Source organism: Vulpes lagopus, chromosome 8 (genome assembly GCF_018345385.1).
Source record: "Vulpes lagopus strain Blue_001 chromosome 8, ASM1834538v1, whole genome shotgun sequence".
Lineage (NCBI taxonomy): Eukaryota > Metazoa > Chordata > Mammalia > Carnivora > Canidae > Vulpes > Vulpes lagopus.
The window spans coordinates 79,398,115-79,411,761 of record NC_054831.1 but is presented as its reverse complement, the minus strand read 5'-3'; the positions used below and the strand labels follow the sequence as shown (position 1 = coordinate 79,411,761).

Here is a 13,647-nt window from a genome sequence, read left to right as displayed (position 1 = left end):
CAATATAAAATAAAGAGGCCCATGGTGTGTGCGGGCCTTGGAGGGTGTGTGACCGGGCGCCCGGAGGTGGGGGGGCCAGTGCGGGGTGTCAGGACGCCTCTGGGGGTCGGGGACTTTCTCGGGGGCTGGTTCCCTGGTTTCCTTCAGGTGACGGTGGTCTGGCAAGGAGGCCGGTGCTGCAGGCCCCAGGCCAGCCTGCACGCAGGTGTCAGGGGCCGACTGTCCCATGTCGTCCGTGGAGGCCGGGACAAAGGGCGAGGACCGGAGGCCAGCGTCCCAGAGGCCGGCCACATGGCTGCCCTTGGCTGCTGACGGAGCACTGACAAAGTACCTTGTCCTTCGGGGGTGACTGCGGGCCCGCAGGCAGGACGTCTCCTGCCATCTCAGAACACCTCGCGCCGCGCCCCGCACGCTCGGGGAGCGGGGTGGCAGCAAGGGGCCTCCCGTTAGGGCGGCCAAGTGCTCGGGCCCCGAGGCCTTGTCCCCAGCTTCCCGGGAAATCCCTGGTGAGTGACAGAGAACCAGACAGAAGCCGGTGGAATGTGCAGATCCCGGAATTCCTGGCACGCGGTCCCTGGAAGGGGTGTCGCTCTGCCGCAGCTGGCTCGGCAGCCGTGGGGCAGGGCCGGGTCCCCCACTGTCCCCAGAGTCCCCGCCTTTGTTTGTGGCGTTTCCTCCCTCGGCGTGGGGGCCCCCACGGGGACGCCCCCACCCCCAGGCTGACCCTGGCTTGTCTTCTCTAACGCCATCCCACCTGTTTCGCGTCCCATCCTTTCAAAGTCCTTCTGACACGAGTGCAAACTGCTGTCTGGAGGTTGCATTCCAGCCGGGCACCAGTGGGTGTTGGGGACACTCGGGTTCACCGAGCCCCTGTCACCAGCACGTGAAGTGGGCATTACTGAGTCCGCTGTGCACCTGAGGAGCAGACGCCAGGACAACCAGGACTCGGCCAGGTCACCAGGGGGTTAGCGGCGGGACAGGATTCAGACTCGAATTGGATCCCTCCTCGTCAACCAGTCCCTGGGGACATTACATCTCGCAAGGGACATCATGCCTCTACAGACTACAAGTGGTCCCTTAACTTCTACGTTGGAGAAGGGAATCAAGAGCAAGATTCACCTGAGATCACAGGTGAGCTGGAATGCTCTTCACACCTTGCTTCGGGAAGCCCCCAGGCCCCCCCAACACATGAGCTGCCCCTCTCGTGCTATTCCCTCCACTAGGTAGGCTCTGACATGCTGAGCCCAAGGGCTCCGTGTGGGTAATCATCTTGTCTAGTGCTCTTAGTGAGGGAGGGGTAAAAAGGAAGACACAGAGGGGAACAATAGAAGTTTCCAGGTGTACGACTCCATATAAAAAGACAAGCTGATTATGGATAAAGAAGATGTGGTCTGTGTACACAACGGAATAGTCCTCAGCCCTCAGAAAGGATGAACACCCACCATTTACATCGACGTGGATGGAACTGGAGGGCATGATGCTGAGTGAAATGTCAGTCAGAGAAGGACAATCATATGGTTTCACTCATACTTGGGATATAAGAAATAGTGAAAGGGATTATACGGGAAGGAGGGGAAACTGAGTGGGAAAAGTTAGAGAGGGAGACAAATCATGAGAGTGGTTTGGACAGGCACTGAGGAGGGCATGTGATGGGATGAGCACTGGGGTTTATACTATCTGTTGGCAAATGGAATTTAAATTAAAAAAAAAAAAAAGACAAGCCAATGAAAAGATGGGCCAGAGACTTGACTAATTCTTGAAGCAAGACCCACAAATGGCCAACAAGCAGGTGAGAAGATGCTCAGCATCAGGGAAATGCAAATCCAAAGCGGGAGATACCGCCTCGCACCCACGAGGACGGCCAGAACGGAAAGGACAGACAATACGATGTGCTGGCCACGACGTGAAGAGAGTGTGAAGTGGAGCAGCCACTTTGGGAAACACTCTGAGTGCCTCAAACCATTAAACTCAGACATTGGACGTACTCATACCTGGGGTTCTCCAGGCCCCATAAACTCCACTCCTGTTCTGCACCCGAGAGAAATGGGAGCTGCGTGTCCACACAAAACCTTGTAAAGGAACATTCACAGCAGCCTTAACCGTGAGAGTCAAAGGGTGAAAGCAGCCCGACGTCCATCAGCAGACGCCCGAGCCGACCATGGTCTCTGCTGGTGTTACTGGGCCACAGGAAGGGATGGGATTAGCCACATGCTACAACACGGGGGAGCCGAGCGCACTGGGCCAGATGAGAGACCCCCACAGACCGCACGTTCTGGGGTTCCCAGGTATTTGTAGATCCTCAGGAGCCCTTGCGGGGTGATGGGCGGGGGGGTTGGCATTTCCCTGTGATGCCCCAGAGTGATTGTGGTGCTGGCAGCCCGACTCCGTGAATAGTCTAGAAACCACTATATGGCATGTGAATTACTCATAAGCTGCTCTTTCCCCCCTGGAGTTTCCAGCCCCTTCCTGCAATTCATCTTGGTTTGTATGAAGCTTAATTACTTGAGTTTCAGTTTTTAAATAGCATATAGATTTTTAAACCCCTCATAAGCACTTTAGTAAATACTGATATAGCATTTATTTTATTTTTTTTACTAAAATAGTATTTAATATCTGTTTTCAAGGTTTATAAATATGTAAAGCATTAATTTTTTTGAATTTTATTTATTTATTCATGAGAGGCACACACAGAGAGAGGCAGAGACACAGGCAGAGGGAGAAGCAGGCTCCCTGCGGGGAACCCGATGCGGGACTTGATCCCGGGACCCCAGGGTCACACCCTGAGCCCAAGGCAGATGCTCAACCGCTGAGCCCCCAGGGGCCCCAAACCATTTCATTTTTTAATGTAAGGCACATATTAAAAGAATACAGTATTCTTTCAAAAGAATATTCTCACAGAAGAATACAGGATTTATTGTCTATCAGGAATTTAACGTCTCCACTTTGTCCTCATCATAGCCCTTAATCTGTCTTTATTTTTAGTGTCAAAGAGGAGGGGTGCATCTTGAGGGCCAGCAGTGGCCCAGGGAGTCGGCAGGAAATCACCACCTGCTTCCTTTCTGGCCCCAGAGAAGCTGGGAGAAGCAGCAAGGTTAGATTCCCGCACAGCTAAACGTTGTCACGAACCCACACGAACCAAGTCAGACCCAGGAAGGGCGTGAAGGATCCCACCTTGAAAAATGTATCCCACAGAAACGGGAGCCTTTGGGTTTTTAGGAAGATATTTACAGTTTGTTCAAAGAGGTCTATTTACACTCTGCCCTAGATTGACCAAGCGACCGGAGAGTCTTAGGAGTGACATCTTGGCCTGGCGCTTGCTGGTCTTGTCGTTCCCTTCGGAGACCATCCTGAGGACCCAGGAGGACCTCGCCCTGGGTAGGAGGGATTCAGTGATTAAAACCAGGGTGCAGAGAGGTGCTCGGCTGGCTCAGTCGGTAGAGCATCCTTGATCCTTGATCTTTGATCCTTGAGATCCTTGATCTCAAGGTTGAGTTCAAATCCCGCAAAAGTTGGCTCCCGTGGAGCCAACTTAAAAAAAAAAATCAGTTTCATCAATTAAAACAAAAAAAAAGTGTGTGCAGACGGGCATAGGCAGGGAAAACCACACGAAAAGGTGAAAGCAGTGTATTTGTATAATGAGAGGATGATCACATCGGATCCCCTACAATGGCCTTTCAGTATGATTATGATGCTTTAAATAAAATGTGGGTTAAAATATTCACTTGCTATCATACCCACTCAGGGGAATCCTACATAGCAGCGAAAAAGTATAAGCATGTCTAAAAAGCACTAGGAAGGAAGGAAGGATGTCCAATCGTCATGGAAAAAAAAGAAAGTGAATTCCAAAAATAAAGTAGTAATAAATAAGATAAAATATTAAAGGACGAGGGTGTTTTTTGTAGTACTCTCCCCTGGTATGTATTTGGTTGCACACATATAAAAATCTAGAAAGCTAAGCCATTAACTCTGGTTGTTTCTGGGAAGAAGGCTAATAGGGAACTTTCACCTTTTGTGGTCATGTTTTTATATTATTTGTATTATTTAAACGTACGTATTTCTATTTTAATAAACATCTGAAGCATATTTTTAGACGTTTCTTCCTTTCTGTGTTTTCCTACACTTAATCATATACTGTTTGGGGTTAGCAGTTTTTAAAAAATGTAAATCATTCTTTTTGCTACCCTGTTATTTTTTTTTTTTTTGTAATTTCATTTTTTTAAAAAGTCTAATTTTTGAACTTGGGTTCAAGCTGAGGCTTGCACACACCCGATTTCAAACCAGCACCGTATTTAGCTTCTCAAACGCTCTTGCTCATGATGCAGAGAGCAGCTCTTCTCTCGAGCGGCTCCTCCTTCCTCCCTCAGTGACAAGGGTGAACTCACCCAGCTATTTTCGACTGCAGTAATGATTTCCTTCCCGAAAGCTGCCTTCTCCGTCTTCTGTTTTTCCTGTTTATTGGAGGGGAGGTGATGTATGTTGGCTAGCTGGACCTGGCCATCAGGAAGAACGGTGAGCAACTTCAGAGAGAAGCTGGACTTAGTTGCTGACCTCTGTTAAGAGCTATCATGTGAAAAAAAAAAAAAAAGAGCTATCATGTGAGCAGCCCTCAACTTTTTTTTTTTTTTTTCAAGTCAGCTATGGGCCACCTGGGTGGCTCAGTGGTTGAGCATCTGCCTTCAGCTCAGGTCGTGATCCTGGGGTCCCGGGATCAAGTTCTACATTGGATTCCCCGCAGGGAGCTTGCTTCTCCCTCTGCCTGTGTCTCTGCCTCTCTCTCTCTCTCTGTGTGTCTCACATGAATAAATAAATAAAATCTTTAAAAAAATTAAAAAAATAAAAAGTCAACTATAGTGAGTCTTTGGTCTAGTCTTTGGTTCTAGGAATGCCTCAGTTTTGAGGCCTGGGAGATGAGACCACAGAGATGGGCACCACGCACTTTGGGGTTCCCCGCCCCTCCCTCCCGCAAGGCGGAGCAAACAGGATGCGATGGTGATGTCTATCTCAGGCAACACCCTGACAAATATTTGCTCTAAATCATAAACCTCATCTTACTTTGGTCAAAGGAACTTTTTGAGCCTTTATATAGAAGTAGGCATTTCATTTATAACACAGCGCTGAACATACTCCTTGCCTGTCGGCCGGGGGGACAATCTGTAATCTGTACTGTCAATAGCCCCATGGAAGTGTCCAGACTAGAGAAGGGAATCTTGTTAGTCACTGAACATAACTCGTCAAGAAGGACAGGTTTGAGATATTTTGTGGGTCAACCATGTTGAAGGACATGACCTGCCTGTGAAGCACACCACCTCATCTTGGGGTTGAGAGGACAGGGGAAGTTACTGTTTGTCCCTAAGGTATGGGAAAATGTTTTCTTTCAGCCCCTGTCCCATTCTGGGACACTGGCAGCTGGGCGAAGTCCCAGTCACAAACCAGCCAAAGCTGTGGCAACAGGGCTGGGATGTCCTGGGAAGTCCTGTCGGGCAGGTGCTTCTCTCTTCCTGGGCTTGTGCCGCCTTGCGTTCAGGAAAGCTCTCGTCTAGATAAATTAACCCAAGCAGTACAGGTGATTGCATTTCACCATCTCGGCCTCTGTGCTGGGTCCCTGCAAGTACCAAAAGGCAAAGCAAGGGGAGAATGTGGTCACCAGCAGCCCACTTTTGCAGGAGACTAACATGGGAACAGTGTGTTTAGCCGTTATCCCTGGGGTGCTGTAGATGCCGGGGGTGGGGGGCGGGGGGGCGTGGAGGGGGACTCAGGCATGCCAGGCGGTCAGGGGGACGCTGAAGCCAGGGAGAAAAAGAACGTTTCCCAGGCTCTTCCACCAGCTTATCTGTAGGCAACATGAATGTCCTGGGGCAGGAGCCTGGATTCCAGGCCACCCCCAAATCTGATACCTGAGAGGCAAGGCAGCAGACCCTCCTGACTATCTGGAAAGAGCAGCAAATGCAGCCTGTCCCCTTCACTCCTTCACGTGGAAACGCCCTGGTGGGACAGCGTGGACACTGGTTACTTGGAGGGCACGGCGCTGGCTGTATTTTGAGACACATGGCTGTGTGAGCTCAGCTGAGTCACAAACTTGACTGAACCTCAACTCGATTGGATGGTTTCTTAGATTTAAAGATTTAAGATACGGGGGGACCTGGGTGGCTCAGTTGGTGAAGCACCTGCCTTCGGCTCAGGTCGTGATCTCAGGGTCCTGGGTCGGGCTCCCTGCTCAGCGGGGAGTCTGCTTCTCCCTCTCCCTCTCTCCCTGCTTGTGCACGCTCTCTCTCTGTCTCTGTCCAATAAATAAATGAAATCTTTAAAAAAAATAAGAATTTAAGATATGAAAATCTTTGATACTACTGTGTTATTACTGGGAAACCACCACCACCCAGCAGGCCACGGAGGCACTTTGAACAGGCTGCAAACGAAGCAACGATGCTATAGCACTGGCCCGTCACTCAGGCGGCGGGCAGGGTCGGTCCTGTGGGCTCTCTCCAAGTGAGCCCACCGAGGACCGTGGTGCCCAGTATCGTGGACAGAGGAAGGCAGGGCTGGGATGTAAGCGGTGTCCTGGGGTGCCCAAGCCTGTGTCCCTTCCACTTGCTCCTGGCCGGGCGGTGGTGAGTTCAGGGCACGCAGGAAGGGGACTTCTCCCGGGCCTCTGTGCATCTGGGTGGAGCCACCTGTCTGGTTTTGCTGCTGCCAAGAGGCCATTCGCAAGCCTGCCCGTGGGAGAGCCGTGTGACCTGTGGGGTTGCCCCTTCCCGGCTTTGAGACCACAAGCCAAGGACTCCAGGAGGTGGCTCCACTGCTTAGGGGAGGGGCGGGGGGGGGGGCAGGTGCCAAGAACATCCAAGTCAGAACCTTCCATAACCAAGAAACACACCTTTCTTCTGTTAAGCTTCTGAGATTTTGTGGTTGATTATTTCGGCAATGGTCGAGAGGCTGGGCTCCAAATTCAGCTCACTTCATGTTTTTTTTTTCCGAGTTCAGCTAACAAATCGAGTTCAACAGAACAAATTAAAGGGCACATTGTTTTCCCCCTTTAGAGAAAGAGGCCAAGTTGACACATGAATTAGCATTTCATTGAGGGTTGCCAGACCCTGCGCGTGAAAACACAGATGCCCAGTTAAATCTGAATTTCACACAAACAACAAATACCATTTTTAGGATGAGTGTGGTCTGTGCCATCCTTGGGACATACATATACTGAATGATAACTCATTTATCTGAAATTCAAATTTACCTGCATCTTATCTGGCAACCCGGATCTCATTCTATCACATCCTTGCTGTGGATCCTGCTTAGACAGCTTTCCCCATCATCTCCACAAACCTTACTCCCCCACCTTCCAGTCCTGGGATCGAGTCTTCCTGTGAGAAGCCTGCTTCTCCCTCTGCCTGTGTCTCTGCCTCTCTCTCTCTCTGTGTCTTTCATGAATAAATAAATAAAGCCTTTTTTTTTAAAAAAAGATTTTATTTATTTTGAGAGAGAGTGCACCCATGTGAATGGGGCAGGAGGGGCAGAGGGAGAGAAAGAGAGGGTCTCCAGTCGACTCCAGTGCGGGGCTCCATCCCACGAACCTGAGGTCATATGACCAGAGCCAAAATCAAGAGTTGGCCACTTGGCCGCTTAGCCGAATGCACCTCCCAGGCGCCCCCAGGCTTGCTCTCTTTTTGGATTTTAGAGGTTTTTTTTTAGACTTTATTATTTATTCATAAGAGATCCAGAGAGAGGCAGAGACACAGGCAGAGGGAGAAGCAGGTTCCCTATGGGGAGCCCGATGTGGGTGGGACTCGATCCCAGGACCCTGGGAGCATGCCCGGAGCCAAAGGCAGATAGATGCTCAACCGCTGAGCCATCCAGGTGCCCCCGGATTTAAAATCTTGAGTCTTGAGCATGGAGACAGATTCTTTGTCTAGCACTCGCCCATACCGTTTGCTCACTGAACACGTATTTGCGGAGGGACCGTGCCACAGCACGCACGAGACAGGTGGGGGCGTTGGCGTCGTGGCTTCCACCGTCTTGCAGGAAAGACAGGCATTACCCAGTCCCAGTTAGGAGAAGGAATATTGCCAAGTGCAGAGACCCTAACAGCCCCCCAACGTCAGTTCTCCTCTAGCGCTCATGTGGTTGAGCTGCGGCCAGTAGGGCATGGATGGAAATGTCACACAAGCCACCTTAAGAAAGGGCACATGACCTCCCTTCACCCTCGTCTCCTTCACAGGCTGGTGGGCTGGCCTGGACCCCACACAAGGGCCACCTGCTCAGGATGCCACAACTACCAGAAGGGTGGACCTGGGTCACTGACGCTGTGGGTCTGGACTGACCCGACTCAGACGACGTTGGTTTTGCCCAGGCTCTACCTAAGGAGAGAAATTAGCTTGTGTTTATGTCGCTGTAACTTGGGGCTTAGGTTCGCTCTGCTTGGAGAGTTTCTATCCTAACTGGGGTAGGCAACCCATGGGGTGTGAATAGAGGACAATGGAAGGTCTGAGAAGGAGCCATGATGCATGAAAATGTTTTCGCTGACCTTTTCCAGAGCGTGTGCGTGCATGTGCGACAGGTCAGGGATGTGGGGGTTGTGAGAATGTAGTGTCCACACCAACAGTGCTGATGTCCCTCTTTCTTTGCATTTGGAGCATTTTTCTCTACTTATAGAGCAGTTCCTGTCAGCTGGGGAGGGAAGACTGTGAGACCCGGGGCTCCGAACCCAGGGGGGAGCACAGACCTCCAGCTGGAATTTGCACCACAGCCTTCCATGTCCATCTGAATCTTTGGTGATTGTGGATTTTCAGAAAACAGGGAAAATATGGGCTGCACAGACGAAAGCTCTAGAACTCTGGAGGTTGCTTCCAGGCTCCTGGTGCTGCCTCTCATCCCAGCTGTGCCCCCCCCGCCCAGCCAATCACCCAGCGAGCCGAGCCTCCATGTGTCTGCATCTCGAGAAATGTTTTTCAGACATCACTTCTGCAATGTTGCCGCTTGTTTCGTTTTTTTCTTTCACTTATAAACATATTCCCCACATCTTGTTCTTACTATCTGAATTTTGTGATGCTACTTAATATAAAAAGGACTCTTACAAATCAACAAGAGGAACAGAACAACGGACAAAAGACAAAGCAAGAGGTTGACTTTACAGATGGTCCCTATCAACCGCCTGTATCACGGGCGGGGTGGTGGGCTCTTATGACGACGCTGCGCTCGGCCGCCTGGCCGTGGGACCTGCCTTGGCGAGTGCGACGGGGGTGTCTGCACGAACAGAGCAGACATGGCAAAAGCACTGAGTCCTCTTTCCTCTCTTGGATCTCTGCCACGGTCATGAAAATGAGCCCGAGCTTGCCTGAGGAAGAGCCACACAGTAGAGCAGAGCCAACTCCACCCCACACCAGCCAGCTGGAGTGACCTGGACGCTGACCCCAGACACACGAGTGAACCCAGTGAGCAGCTGAGTTCAGCCAGCATCAGCAAAACCACTCGGGTGAACTGTAGAATTTTTTTTTTTCTACACTTGAGAGAGAGAAAGAGAGAGTGTGCATGTGAGCCAGGGGGTGAGGTGGGGAGGGGCAGAGGGAGAGGCAGAGAGAGAATTCTAAGCAGACTCCCCACTGAGCTTGGAGCCGGGCAGGGGGCTGCATCTCATGACCCTGGGATCACAACCTGAGCACAAACCAAGGGTCAGATGCTTATGTGACTGAGCCACTCAGGGTCCCCACCTGTGGATTCTGAGAAATAATTCATAGTTGTTGTAAGCTTTGTCATCGACTGTTTTCCAAGGAGGCCTCTGACAGTTTCCCTGTCCCGACCGCAGCCAACACGGCACGCCTCTGGAGCTGGAAGGCGAGGGGCAGCAAGCCAGCGAGCAGAGACTCGCCTGCCGAGAAAGGCAGCACTTCCTTTCCAGGCCCAGATCTGCAGCACGGCTCTGGACGTGATTCCTCAAGAATCTACCAGAACTTGTCTCTGAGCTATTGCAACAGTGCTGTGCGCCAGCCCACACCCTGCAATAAATCTCTACTTACTTATGTTGGAACGCGCGGTATGCTCTGTACGCGGGCTATGGCCAGTGACACACATTTACGTCGCCTTTGATCCACGTCTAGGAATTTGTCCTCTAGTTGCATTCAGAAGGACAGAGAGATACGTGTTGACCGTGCTGCTGTTTACGACAAGGATTCTCAAGACCTTAGGAACCTCCCGAACGTCTGTCGACAGATTATGGACCATGTGAATGAGGCAGTGGGAAGACGTTCTCGAGATGCAGGGCTGCAAGGACTAATGAGAAACGCCGTCTGGGGTGCGCTGGTATGTTAGGAAGCTTGCACAAGAGTAAGTATGACAGGATCCTATTAGGTAACCTGAAGCCCTCTGTGTCTGCCTCTGGTTGGAAAGCCCCCAACAGCAGTTACTTCAGGTCAGTGAACAGGCTGGGGACAGGATTTTTATTTGCATCATTTGAATTCTTTTTCACCAAAGGAAGATGATTACTAATTATCATAAAAACCCGTTGAAAATCAAATAAGATGCACGAGTGTTACGTCGTATAAGCTTCTTTCAAATCCACAAACAATTCCTTGAAGATGTGACACGGGCCAGGCACTGGGTGCAGTGCTTCTGGGGTTTTTGAGCAAGAAATACCCCAGGGCTGCATGTCGGCAGCTCAACCAGGGCACACACAGCTCCTACACATGGCAGGCTACGTGGTTGGTGCTGGAAAGTGCAAAGCGGAGACGGGGAAGAGATGCAGGAAATCTGAAAGAGGTGTGAAGGCTCTGAGGCCATGAAGGATGGGTCACTCCAGGAGCTCACGTGGACTCTCCAGCCTTGGAGGACTACTGACGTTTCCTGTTCTTCGTGTGCCTGGCGAGTGCTAAATGGGTTACATGTGGAAACTCCATTGTAGGCAGGTTATTGCCTCATTGTGCAGATGAAGGAATGAGCTTGGAGGCGTGTGCCAGGCCCTTAACCACTGTGTGCAGAGCCGGGCATGGGGGGGCCCTCTCTCTGAGGCCAGGCAGGTGTGGGGTATTGACTTAGGTTTGGGGTGTACACATACACTAGACATTGTACTGAATAATCCTTAGCTCCACTCACCCCACCTTGAGGAAACCTACCTTTGCGCTTGCTCCACACCTGAGCCCGAGCAGCTGACCGTGGGCTAGAAAGGCAGGACGACGAGCCTCAGCCAATGCCCTGCTGCATTGCCCTGTGCCAAGGGCTCTCACACTGCAGGTCCGACCTGAGGGTCACGTCAGCCTTTCAGAGACGGGGCAGGAGGAGGAATTGAGCGTGTACCAGAGGCGGGTGGCTCAGACCGTGAGCCTCCCCGACGGCTCTTCTCAGGGATGTCAGAGGAACGAAGAATCTGGGAGGGCTCTGTGATGGGCCTCCATCACGCACAGTCTTTCCCGCGACAGCTGGGCCTCACTTGGGCTGCGTCTCCCCCTACATCACATCACCCCCTACGTGGGGCCTGGCGTCCTCCTCACCCCTGCTGACTCAGGAAAGCAGTTTTAAAAAGTCAGTAAAGACCCCAAATGTAGGTTAACGTTAACATACGTGTTCCACCAACCCCACGCCTGCCTGACATTAAATGAGATGCATGTGGGTTGTGCCAGAAACCTGTCTTCCTTCTCATATGCATCTCTGTATCCTGGCGTCTCCCTGGCCGCCCTCCTGGGGGGCTTTGGGCCCTACTTCCCCTCCCTCCCTACCTGCCGCAGAGGCCGGCTCTACCAATGAGCCTTCATCTCTCTGGGCTTCAACTTTCTCCTCCAACTCGGCCCTATCTGAGGCTGAAACTCGAGGGTCTCACCCTCTCTGAGAAAACCTATCCTGTCCACCGGTCTTCCTACCTTTCCTTTCTTTGCAGCACTCAGCACCTCCAAGCATGCAGGCCCACTCAGGCCCAGCAGTCCCCATCCCTGCCATCCTGTGGCCCTCGTCCCCACTGTCTCCCAGCCCTGCTGTCCTAAGACCCCACGGCCCCTGTATGCCCGTCCCTAATGTCCCTTGGGTCCTATGACCCCATGGCTCCTCCATGCCCGTCCCCACTGTCCCTCAGTCCCTATGACCCCATGGCCCCTCCATGCCCGTCCCCACTGTCCCTCGGGCCCTATGACCCTCGTGGTCCCTCCATGCCTGTCCCTGCCGTCCCCCAGCCCCTATGACCCCTTGGCCCCTCCATTCCCTGTCCCTGCTGTCCTTTGGCCCCTATGACCTCACGGCCCCTAGATCTCTGTCCCTGCTGTCCCTTGGGCCCTATGACCCCACGGTCCCTCCATGCCCCGTCCCTGCAGTCCCTCGGCCCCTCCATCCCCTGTCCACACTGTCTCCCAGCCCCATGCAGCACTGACCTGGGATCAGACCCGAGTCTCTTTCAGTTCTGACACCCCTGCCTCTGCCTACAGTCCAGTCTAATGACGACCTCCTAGGTCTTCTCTTAACAAAACAAAAATAACACCATCAGGGAATAAATACAGGCAGCAACATCGAGAGCCATTAGACAGTGATTAAACTAAAAGTGCACAAAGGTTTGCAGAGCGTTAGGATATGCTTTCGACATAATGTCCGGGGACAGCGTGCCCGGGGTCACCTCCAACACATACACTTAAAGGCCAGGAGGAAATAAGAGTGGTTATTTCTGGGTTGTGGGAAATGGGTGATTTCTCTTCTTCCTTCAGCATTTTGTACATTTTAGAGCCTTGAAAGCTGGTGTGGCCCCGCCGCCAGCCCTCGGGGCTGCCCCCTGCTGGCGTTGTCCTGTAGTGTGTGGGGGTCACAACCGGCACCTGCCCCTCCTCCTCACCTGAGCTCCCTTCCGGGAGTTCTCTTTGACCCGACTTGTGTAATTTCTTTTCTGTTTTAAGATCTCCTTTTTGTCTTGTGAATATTTTTTGCTTTAAGAAAAAAATTTTTTTAGGGGCACCTGGGGTGGCTCAGTTGGTTAAGAGTCTGACTTTGGCTTAGGTCATGATCCCGGGGTCCTGGGATGGAGCCCAGAATCGGGCTCCCTGCTCAACGGGTAGTCTGCTTCTGGTTTTCTCTCTGCCTCTCCCCACCAGCTCACGGTCTCTTTCTCAAATAAATAAAACCTTTTTTTCTTTTTTTTTTTGGATCGCTGGGTGGCTCAGCAGTTTAGCGCCTGCCTTCGACCCAGGGCGTGATCCTGGAGCCCTGGGATCGAGTCCCACGTTGGGCTCCCTGCATGGAGCCTGCTTCTCCCTCTGCCTGTGTCTCTGCCTCTCTTTCTCTCTGTGTGTGTCTCTCATGAGTAAATAAATAAAATCTTAAAAAATAATTTTTTAAAAAATTCAATTAATTAACATAAAATGTATTATTGGTTTCAGAGGTAGAGATCAGTGACTCATCAGTCTGACATCACACCCAGTGCTCATCACATTGCGTGCCCTTCTTAATGCCCCGTCACCCAGTGACCTCATACCCCCATCCCCTGAATATTTTCTTGCATATTTTTTTCTAGTAATATACATTAGGCCATAGCTATTTTCAAACGATGAATTCTTCCCTATTTCTATCTCCTTCCAGAGGCTTCTGCCCTGATTAGTCTTAGGAACAGACCTTCACTGTGGGTCAGGGGTGCCTGCAGGACCAGCTAGCAGCCCTCGTGGAGGTGGGAGGGGAAACACATGAGTCATCAGC

The 13,647-nt window shown here is 51.6% G+C and overlaps 1 long non-coding RNA gene across 1 annotated transcript; it reads right to left on the bottom strand.

Annotated features, from left to right (window-relative positions):
* Positions 1–2,734: 2,734 nt before the first annotated feature.
* On the bottom strand, positions 2,735–12,939 carry LOC121497545. The gene is made up of 3 exons (XR_005989499.1): positions 10,008–12,939; positions 4,383–4,560; positions 2,735–3,371 (listed from the first exon to the last, which is right to left on the bottom strand). It is a non-coding gene; the product is annotated as an uncharacterized LOC121497545 (long non-coding RNA).
* Positions 12,940–13,647: the final 708 nt, after the last annotated feature.